We start from the raw sequence: 11,975 nt of genomic DNA on the forward strand, positions 1-11,975 counted from the left end.
TCTTACTTGTTTGAGAAACATGAGCAAAAACTAATGTACCACTCTCACAAGAGACAAAAAAAAAACCTGGAAGTGTTATTGTTGTCTGCTGCTGGCTTTGGAAAATCCCTTACTGCGATATTTGTTTTTGATGGAGCATGTTGCTCTTCTGTCATCTCTCACAGAGTAACCACCAGGAATTTTTCCCTTTAGCACTTTCTGTGTAGCTGACACCTAGAGCCAGCCATGGTCCTGAAGGTGACCTCACCTCAAGGCAGAGATCAGAGCAGTTAATGTCAGGAAAGGAAATGCTCCTTGGGAGCTGCTCACTAGGAAGCTTGGGGCACTTGCACTCTTCATGCATGTCACCTAAATTGACAGAACATGCAAGCAGCCAGAAGCACACTGAAAAAGCACCAAGGAGAAAGGGTTATGAGCACTTGGGGTTGGAAAGCAAAGCTTGCTTGCTCCAATACTACCAAAATTTTTAAATAGAAGGAGGAAAGCAATTGTCTGTGAATTGCCTTAAAGGTGATATCACCCTGATATTGAGATCCAGGCCTAATATTCTGTTTCAGTTTCCTTCCCTGTGCTCTGAGATTAGATATTGAAAGTATTTGGGGAATACCTTGCTATGTCCATAGATACCTTTGGATAAAAGCTTGTCATTTAAATGTATTCTCTACTATAGTTTAAAGAAAGATTTATGGAAGAACCTCCCATGGCTGCCAATATGGTGTTTTGTAGAAAAGGCATGTTGTAACTATGCTATTGTGTTGAGTATCCTCTCTAGTGATACTAAATCATTCAGCAAGCCCCTTTTCCTGCTACTGACTCTATTTTTCTTCATCTCTGTTTCTGCTTTATTTTCTATGTTTACTTTTGCCATTTATGCATTAAATACATTACAGAACAAACCTAATCTATCATTTAATAGACCTACACTTTATAAAGAGTAGATATTTTCTGCCTTTCTAGGTTCCCTGAGGCATAGAAATCCGTGTCTTATTCTGTTAGCTTTTTTTTTTTTTTTTTTTTTTTTTTTTTCCCACATAACAGAACACTTTGGCTAAGCTTTCTGAAGTTCTGAAGCCTATAGTATAATAATGTGCATTTCCTGATCTAATCAGACCTTCATCACACACACAAGATAGTCACTACCAAATTAATGGGAAAGATGTTTGTTTATTGAGAAGTGAGAATAAAAATAAATATTATTCCTTTATCTAGTTTAAAGATAGACAGTGCTATCTATCTAACATTTTTTGTTTGTTCATTTGCTTGGTTTTTATTCTTAGAATGCTGACCTTTGGAGCCAGAATGTTCCTTTAATGCATTTACTTTCAATTTAATTTCATAGTTATATTGAAGAATACTGGTAATGTAATCGACATTAAAGATTATGTACCAACAGGAACCTTAAGATCAAAGTTTAAATCCTATTCATAACACAGTTTGATATTGTAATATAGCTTGACATTTTAGCCAAAATAACAGCTCACAGCACTAACAAGTAAGTTTCCGCACAAAATTAATTAAAGTTATTCTCAAGAATCACGAGGCACATACATTTGTATCTTTTTTCTGACTACATTTTCCTAAGATGTTGAAATTTATTTTTCTATTGTAAGGAAGATCTGTTCTTGAATCTAGAGACTTTTAAGGAACTTCCTGTTATGGTGGCTGGCATTAAAAAATAAATCAATCAAACAATGAAAGCACAAACACACGCACAAAACACACAGAGACATTTAAAGAAGTTTCATAAATAATTTATTCAAAAACATATTGCACCTCTTTCAGGTGTAGAATCCAGATTTTCCTTCTGACCCATTTTATTAATCATATGTATTCAGATATAGACTTGTATTTAGATTTACATAATTATATACATATTTATGTTTCAAGTGTTACATGCAATTGCAAGAGAAATATTTATCAAGATTCAAGCCTACCTTTATTCTAGTGTTATTTAGCTTCTATTGGATTTGAGAAACACTTCCTTGGTTTCTCAAACAAAGTTCAATTATCCTACAGAGGGATGGACTAGTACTGTAGGGAGTCTTGCACCAATTGTGCTAGCTATCACAAAAGTAAAACACAAAAAAGTAGATGTAGGATTTAAAAGAGGTTGACAATGACTTCTATCTGAATATCTAGAATAACCTTACTGAACTTTTCCATATATATATTAGAGATACAATCAATTATAATTTATCTTCGTGATATTTTCTCAGTTTATCTAGTTTCTTAGTTTTCTGCGTACATTTTCATTTTGAGTACACTTACTAGTCTTGTTACATATGTGTTGCTTCTGAAATGCAGCCTTAGGGACAGCCACCATTCAGGACTTCCCCTTATTTACTTACTTGCTTTCTTACTTACTTACTAAATTACTTACAATAACTGAATAAATCATAGCTTTCGAACTATGAGCTATGTATTGTGCTACTACCAAAAGTACTATTAGATCAAATCCCACAGTTGGGATGTGGCTAAGTGTTGATACAAGAGAAAGAGGTCTATCTTATCTTTCCTGCAATTTTCAATCTAGGTAATATGGTGAATGGATCTATATATCTTACTATAGCATAGACAAAAATATTTCACTTTCTGTTTTACTCAACATAAAGTTATATATATATATTTATATAAAATATTGTGTATATAAGATGAATGCATGAGACTCTGAAAACAAGGCTATGTATTTTTGTTAATAATAATAATAATAATAATAATAATAATAATCTTTTACTGTCTGTAATGTCATTACCATTTCCATAGCTTTGGCAAATATCTGCACACATGGTAACTGTTTTATTGGTGGTGTTTTGTTTTTTTTGTTTTTTTTTTTTTTGGTTGGTTTGTTTTGACTTACTGAAACTGTTTTTTCAGTTAATACTTAACTGAAGTAGTGAACAAAACTATTACAGGAACATCAATTTTGTTCACCAGTTACATGCCTTTCAGATATTTTTTTTTCCACAGCTTCATTCTATTTACCAAGTACTGATATGCATTTTATGCATCTAAAATGCCAAATATTGGTTTGCATGGGAAAGTTCCATTAGACCATAATCATCTTCAATTAATTGCACAGCAAATATTTATTTCTCACACATCAAATTAATGAAACAGTTTCAGTGAGAGAAAAGTCACATCAGCTTGGTAAACAACACTTATCAAACTATGTAAGACTTACAAGACATTGTTGGCAGAAATCCTGTATCTAGTAGAATTGTGTACCTTTGAGAATTCTGTTATCATTTAATTACAAGATTATAGTGTTGGTGTTTTTTTTTGTTTGTTTGTTTTCTTTTTACCTAGAATGGAGGATAGGATAGGATAGGATAGGATAGGATAGGATAGGATAGGATAGGATAGGATAGGATAGGATAGGATAGGATAGGATAGGATAGAACAATAATAAAATAAATAAAATATTAAATAAAACCTTTTTTTTTCTGAATTTCATAGTGAGTCATGACATGGCTACAATACTATAATTGAACAGTGATTATTTTCAAGCAGCTACAAACACCATTTTATCTTAATATTAAATAAGATTGATATTATACTCATATTCAATGTTCCTAGAGCGTTTACTGTTCACCATATATAAATCTGAAAGTCAATTTTCAAAAACCTCAATTTGGTCACTCTCGTATAATGACTATATTTTTCATAACAGCAATGAGGATGTTTTTCAAGTGAATGCAGCAATGACTATTTCATATCTCACATATAGTTTTGTATTCTTTCTCACAAGTCTGTGCTAATATTCTTTGTTCTGTTTGGTGAGTGAAAGCAATGACACTATATGCAACTGCTTGCAACAACAAAGGTCAATGGTGCATACATAGCATGACAAAGTTTATTGAGCAGAGGAAGCAGAAATCCAAACTTCATTTCTGACTATTTTGGTTCATGTCTTTTCTATAAAATTTATTTCATTTTTCCTAACATAAATTTCTGATACACTCATAAATATTTATTTTGCTTGCACAAAGTTTTCTTTTTATATCATTTGCTTCTTAAGCTGATCCAAAAGTAGATACAGAGGACTTATATCATATAAAAGGGCTCTTTGTCTGTACATAGAAATTCAACTTAAATAACTAGGAATAATATTCATTTATCTGGATTTGTTGCCAACTGCCTGGAGGAATTAATCCTACTTTTTTTGTTTGTTTGTTTGTTTGTTTGTTTGTTTGTTTTGCAACTTGGATGAAAACAATGATGTGTTGTTGGTTTGCTTTTTTTTTTTTTTTTCCCTTGAAAGTGTTTAAATCACAATTAAAAATATGCCACTATCCAAGACTATTCACTTTTTAATTATTAAATGAAATGCACATAGAACTGTGTTCATGAATGTGGAAAATTTATCTTTAATTCTTCCTGGTTGTACAGGAAAATGTTATAGATTGGACTAGAAGAAATGGTCACAATAAGTAAAGAGAGAAGCCCTAAAAAGATCAAAGTTCTTAAGAATCATGTGTGTTATCTATACTTCCTGAAATGCTGCTGAAAAATGTCTTTAGAAATTAGGCCAGTCACAACTTTAAAGTCTTGTAATTTGGAAGGATTTGGATTACTTAAAACTTCAAGTCTCTGTTCCATGTGTGAGACAGACTGAGAACAGAGGACTAGCTACAATATTCTTTAATCAATTTAAATGAAAATGTTTGATTTCTTATTGTTGCATCAAGTCTTTGTAGTTTGGCCCTCAGGATCAAATGTTCCTTATTTAAGCTGAAAAAAGTTTTACACTGTAACAAATCTATGCACAGAATAGATTAAATAAATATTGTAGAAATAATTCTTACAAATAAAAGCATTCTATATCTTTAAGCATATACATATAGATATGTCATATTTCAGAGATATACGGTGAAGCAGTGCACCTTAAAGCTGTTGTTTCAAATGGGAATCCACCTTGAATATTTTGTTAGTCATCAAATATCCTAAATAAACTTATGTTTTGGAAATGATGAATATTGCTGGGGGTGAGGGAAGGGGGCAGAACAAAACAAAAGAAAAGTACCTCAGCAACTTAAATCCAAATATAATTTCCTACACATTTTTCAAAAATTCAGAAATATTACAAATACGTTATCTTCAAAATATTACTTTTAAATTGTGGATAAGGATATACAATCCAGAAGACAATACCCTGTCACATATGCAACAAATTTGCACCTAAAATAGCTTTTATTTTTGTAGCATATATATTGCTGCAGAATGGGATAGGAATGAAATAGTGTAGTATGGCATGAAATTTTCATTTGATTTTTTCAGAAGATGTCTTGTTTGTTGCATTGTTCTTACTAGGGATTAAAGTAATTATCCCAAATTCCTATTGCTTAAAATCTTGATATTACACCATCAAATATTCTGTAGGTATGGAACTGAGCTGTAGCATTAGAGAAGTTTGGTAACGTTCAGAAAATGCAAAGAGGAAATAAAAGCAATCATCTCTCAAATCAACTTAAAGTAGATTTGAATATCTTTATTGTGAAAAGTCATTCTTTGAGATAACAAAAAACAGTAGACTGTTGTCCAATATCAGCAATATATAACCACTATTTATCTGCTTTGCATATTTTAGAAACCATAATACTGTGACCTTGAATGCAGAAAATTGTCGACTAGCTAACTCTGTCATATCAACCATATTGCTGTATTACTGTGTGTTTGCTAAAGTGTCTGAATATGGAAGATCAGAAGATGCAGAGACATAGAGAGGGGGAAAGAGAAATGAGCACTTTTCCAGCGAGAATTAGATGGAGAAATTGTACACAGAATATGATTTCACACTCTCCAGGTCTGACTGCAACTGATTCATCTTTCTGCCTATATCTCTGAAACTGGTAGCAAAGACTGTGATTTTCTGGTGACACTGAAAGCCCTGTACAGGTCTCCAAACTGAGAAAAAAGCATTCACAGAAAGTAACAGTAGAGAGGAGGCAGTGGACTTAATGAGTGGCTTCAACCAGAAAAGATGTTCTACCAGACAGATTCTGTGTTAGGCCTACTATATCCAAAACCCATGACTTTTTTGAGTTTTGGCTCAAATGGCTTTTTTAAGCCATTTTACTGAGATAGACCTTTCCTTACTTTTGCTGGATGGAAGAGGAGCAAAGTCACCTGAATACATCAATCCTTGCATCTAAGTATACGAATAGGAATTTCATAAATTGTTTTTGCAAAATCTTTCCTCTTTTCAGAGTTTTTAGTTTGAAGTGTTCCTTAGCCACATTCAGCAGAGCTAAATCTTTCATTATAAAAATATTCATTACACAAATTGTACAACATTGCAGAACAAGAAAAATAAAATATCTCCCAAATTGTTATTTAAAAACTAGTTATAAAAACAAAACAAAACAACAACAACAAAACACCTTGCAGCCAAATAAGGTAAAGTGTATGTGTGTTGCAGGAGGTGTTCTACAAGAAAATAAACCCAGAAATTGGTGCATCATAAGATAAGCTTTTCATCAACTATTTTATCTTTTCCTGTTACACCCAAAGCTCTTCCTGCTAACGCATGTTCTCACACTTGCATCTATGCATGTAACAATTATTTTCTACTTTCATAGTCAGAATATCAGTTTATGGCATAAATTCTGATTTACCAGTAAGTTCTAATATACCCTGATTCTGGTATCTTCTTGTTTAAAGGATAGAGGCTGCATAATTACACAGCCATGAGAAATTAAACAGATATTTTTAAGTGAATAATCCCATTTGAAGGTTTTGTTTTGTTTTGTTTTCTCAAGAAAAAGATAGTAGTTATAAGGTTAAAAGGAAGAAAAAAATAAAAAGGAATTGAAACGGGACATACAATTCCCAGTTGGGCTTTTGTTTGTTTGTGGGTGTTTTTATTTTTATTATTATTATTATTATTTAGGATTTGACAAACCACATGACTTGTAAATTTCAAGCTGTTTGCTTCTTTTGACACAGTCAATTATTACATATGTTTTCCTGCTATAGAGAGGAGGATACCAATATTTTACTTTTATGTGTGAAAGAAGGATAAGATATGGACCAGAAAAACAGAGATTCAAATAGATTCAAGATGTTCAATGTTTAGAAATCCTGGTTTTCTTGGATGGGTGTGAAATCTTTCACATTTAAATATTTAGAATATTTAAATTGTATTAGGTAAAATATGTTGCAGCTACTATTATTTATGAATATGTTTTGCTAGCAGTCTGATGTGTTTTCGTTGTTCAGATTTTATAGTGAGATAATATGATAAATTTTTAAAAAATGCAGAAATATGTTGTAGATTCACATTCACAAAATCACACATGATGTCCTATAAGGAATTGATGAATATTTGAACAAAGTGATGCTGTAGACCTGCCTGGGTCTAGTACAAGAATATGAAAAATAAGCTTTATTATTTATGCTGGTGAAATATGGAAAAATGTGAACAGCTGTAATAAATTAGTCTCCTTTTCTTAAAATTAAATTTAAGTTTATCTTTGTGTTGAAAATGCAAAATACTTGAAGTATTTTGACACTTTGGGCCTGAAATTAGAAAAGAATAAGGAACTTAATAGTATTCTGTTCTTTTGTACCTTCTTTCATCATGAAGCGAGAGACAGGTTATGAAATGCACTAGATTTTCCAGACACTCTTTTTTAGGTGATAAAAAACATCCCAAGGTATCTCTCCTGTGAAAAGACCAAATGTTTTCCTTGCTACAAATTTTCTAATACTGTAGACTGCTCTATCTGCAGTTTCCTGTTCTATGTTTTGAGTATCGGGAATTCTCTAGGCTCAACCTTGCCTTGTCTTCCAGAGACAGTTATTCCCTTCTTGGGGGTGGTTTTATAAGAAAACACAAAATAGACTAGAATTATTAACTGTTTTTCTCTGTCACCAAGAAAATATTTAATACTCTGCTAGTCATTTATCTTGTCAGAAGTGTTTTGCAACCTTTCTCCTGTCTTGAATACAGTTTCATTCTTTCTTCATTTTGTCTTTTTCAAACCTACTATTACACTTGATTTCACCATTATATATAATTTGGTTGCAGTATAACTGGAAGACTAGTTTATATGTTCAAGAGTGAATATCTCAGGTATACACATAAGATATAAATAATCTTTCATTTTTAAAACCATATTCTGTCACATATACAAAACAAACAAGATGGGAAGAAAAACAGAATCTTAGGGAATGGAACCAGTATACCTTTTTATTTCACAAGGAAGGATAGTTAATTCATTATAATTGTTTTAGATTTGTTTTCCTTCCAGGGTAGAACCTTGAACAATATCTTTGAGAGTATATTTTGATAAAGGGTCCTGACTTATGATGTGTTTTGGGAATGGAGTTAAAGAAAACAGGCAAGTAGGGATCATACTATGTGTTCATACTGTGTTTCCCAGCAGTTGTGCAGTTTGTTGGGAAATTCTGTCAAATAATAATAACAACTGAAAAAAAAAAAAAAAAAAAAAACCAGGAAAAGAGAAAAAAAATGTAGTAAATTTCATTTATAGCTGCAGCTACAGATTCAGAAAACTATCTCCATGTTCTCAACATCATCTCAAAGATTTACCAGCTCTCTGTGCAGCAGGCATCTGAGGTTCAGGTGCACTATGCATATATGCTCCCTGGAAGTGCCTGCACTGCTGACAGTGGGGTGAAGACATACTTGACTTGTATGTCTTACATGTAAGACATGTCATACATGTCTTGACTGCATGAGTTGACTGCAAAATAGTCTGAATGCCTTCCACCTTTTCCCCATATAATGTTCTTGAACCTCCATGCCAGTAAAGAACAAATAAGACCCCCATGCTATAAACACTGTGATAAACTTTTTTTTTTTTAATATCAGAAATTTCATAAGCAGTGTTAAGAATTAATGAAAGCAAAATGTTCCAAGAATACTCTATTTAAAAGTATGTTGAACAAGTTATTTGACAAATAATATGGTTGTGAGTTATTTAACAGCCTCCTAAAGGCAGTATTACAAATGGGTCCAGAATAACTACATTTTCTATATATATTTTCTAATAACTATATTTTCAGGTAACCATAAATAACTTTTCTAGGACTTTATGTTGTATATATGTGTATGTATGTATATATAAAGTCTGTGTCTGGTTTTGATGTTTGATAAACATTGCTTCTGGGAATGGGATCATAAATTTGGCACCTTACTATCCATTTACTATATGTAAGAACTGATTCTTATCCTCTTTCATTCATTTCAGTATTTTCTGCAGTGATATTTTTTATCAGGATTTCTTTTGTCACAATTGCTAGCATGTTTATCAGGGATATCAAATCAGGTTTAACATTTCTTTCTTCCTAGACTTCAGAACAAGATTCTTATCTGTACTCATTAAATTTAAATGCATGCTATGCACAGTCAAGACTTCTATTTTATGTCAGATGGAAGATGCAGCCTGTTTAAATAAAAGTCATCCAAGAAGAATGGTAACTTGAAGCAAAAAGTAGCATACAATATTTACTCTGTGCTGCTGCTAGCATTAAATATTGGTTTGGTATTTTACCAATGGAGGACACTGCATGAAATACCTAATTTCTGTCTAGAGTATAAGAGGGGAGCTTTCTGTCTACAGTATAAGAGGGGAGTGAAGTGTCCCAGCAGGCATCATGCCTGGAACCATCTGACCAGCATGCAACTTTATGATCCAGCCTGTATAAGAAATCATAGTTTTTCCCAGTCCAGTATTACCCTTCTCAGAGCTGGTCCCCCATACACAGTCAGGACTATTTACTTAGAAGTACCTAGAAGAGTTTCTGGAAAATTGAGTAGAACTGAGCACAGAATATGTTCTCCAATCCTAAGAGATGTCCATTTTATCTGTAACATTTTTTTTTTTTTTGGTGGTTAGAGCACCTATACAATGGAAGAATGAACTGGCCTTTAAGTCCTCCTCTTCAGACACCTGCAAAATAATTTTGGATGAGGCCAGTTCATCAAACTTGAAGTAATTCATCTACTAAAAATTACATGCTATATCTGACTGAAAAATATTTGCAGTTCTGTATTAAAAACAGATCAGAAAGTAGCTGTTGTACCATCTCATACTGATTACAGCTCACACTGCCTGCTTGGATGAGATTTATGGTGTTTATATATATATATATATATATATATATATATATATATATATATACATATATATATGGATATATGGAATTGAGACTTTATGAATTTATAGTAAAACCATGAAAATATAAGTGATAAATGTAAAATGATTTGTTGAAGCTGTTTATATGACAGCCATCTGTGTGCCATACAGAAGCAATTGCTTAATTTCTGCCATTAAAAGTCACAGGTGTATGGGAAGACTTCCTCAGCTCAGAAGTCCTATGCTTGGAGCAGAGTGAGGAATCTTCCCCTTGCCCCGAAAAGTCCCTACACAAAAGATGTGATTCTCTGGGGCTCAGAAAAGGAGAGTGCATCAACAACAACTATGGTAATAGTCAAGACCCAGGAAATGGCAACTGCAACAAGGTAGACCAGCATACCACTTGTTTAAGAATCATTTCCACTAAAAAAGAACAGAAGGTGTTGGTAATTGGAGATTCCTCTCTGAAAGGCACTGATGTGCCCTTTTGTAGCTCAGACAATCCCTTGAGAAGGGTTTGCTGCCTGCCTGTGGCCCTCATTTGTGACATCACAAAGAGGCTACCAAACTTAGTTAAGCCAGAGGCCTATTGCCCATTCCTGATCTTCCACATAGGGACAACACCGGCTGTGATAAGGATACTAAGAATCATCAAAAGGAACTCTATATCTCATGGAAAGATGCTGAAGGGATCAGAAGCAAAAGTGGTGTTCTCCTCAGTCCTCCCAGCCAGAGACTAGTGCCCACAGAGGAGGCAGCATATGGGTTAGGTGAATGTCTGCATAGCTGGTTCCATGTTCAGGGTTTCAGATTCTATGATCTTGGGCATGCTAAAATGCCTCTATATCAATACATGCAGCATGGGAAACAAGCAATCTAGATAGCCCATATCCACCGACACCCTCTCAAGAAAGATATTTCATTGTAAAAGCTTATCAAATTACTCAGGCAGGGCTGAAGTAGCTCAGCTGGGAGAGCGTTAGACTGAAGATCTAAAGGTCCCTGGTTCAATCCCGGGCTTCAGCAATGTTTTGAGAATCGTGACCATGAATCGTCCCATATGAATTAGGAAGGACTCCTCTAAAAATGTGATGCGGTCCATAGCCCAGCTGAAGTGCCTCTACACCAACGCATGCAGCATGGGAAACAAGCAGGAGGAGCTGGAAAACACAGTGCAATTAGAAAACTGTGCTCTAACAGCTGTAACAGAAACATAGTTGGACGAATCACACAGCTGCAACATTGGAGTGGAGGGCTATAAGCTTTACAGGAGAGACACGCAGGGAAGGAAGGGTGGGGGTGTTGCCCTCTACGTTAAGAAATTAATAGATGGTGAAGCGTTGACTCTGAGAAACAGCCAAGAGCAGGTTGGGAGCCTGTGGGTAAAAATTAAGGACCGGACCAACAAAGGACACTTTGTGGTTGGGGTCTACTACAGGCCACCGGATCAAGGGGAGTCTGTTGATGAGGTTTTCTTTCCCAACTACAGGAAGCCCTCTGTTCACAGGCTCTCCTCCTCTTGTGCGATTTCAACCACCCAGATGTCTGCTGGGAAAGTTGCGTGGCAGTCAGTAAGCAATCCAGGAGACTCCTGGAGTCCATTAAGGACAACATCCTCGTCCAGGTATTAGAGAAACCAACCAGAGGAGAAGCATTACTGGTGCATGACCTGGTGCTCACCAATGTGGAGGGGCTCATTAAAGAGGTTATGACTGGAGGAAGCCTGGATTGCAGTGAACCCTGGATGAGTTTGTAATCTCAAGGGAAATGGGCCTGGCTAAGAGCAAAGTCAGGATCCCGAAGATCCAGAAGAGCCAGCTTCCAGCTGTTCAAAGAATTAGTGGATGAGATCCCATGGGGCACGGTCCTTAG

General features: G+C 34.4%; 1 non-coding gene across 1 annotated transcript; it reads left to right on the plus strand.

The window, feature by feature from the left end:
* The first annotated feature begins 11,056 nt into the window (after positions 1 to 11,056).
* TRNAF-GAA (transfer RNA phenylalanine (anticodon GAA)) lies at positions 11,057 to 11,129 on the plus strand. The gene has a single exon. It is a non-coding gene; the product is annotated as a tRNA-Phe (tRNA).
* The last annotated feature ends 846 nt before the right edge of the window (positions 11,130 to 11,975 follow it).

This window comes from Anas platyrhynchos, chromosome 1, assembly GCF_047663525.1.
Source record: "Anas platyrhynchos isolate ZD024472 breed Pekin duck chromosome 1, IASCAAS_PekinDuck_T2T, whole genome shotgun sequence".
In the NCBI taxonomy this organism is placed as follows: Eukaryota; Metazoa; Chordata; class Aves; order Anseriformes; family Anatidae; genus Anas; species Anas platyrhynchos.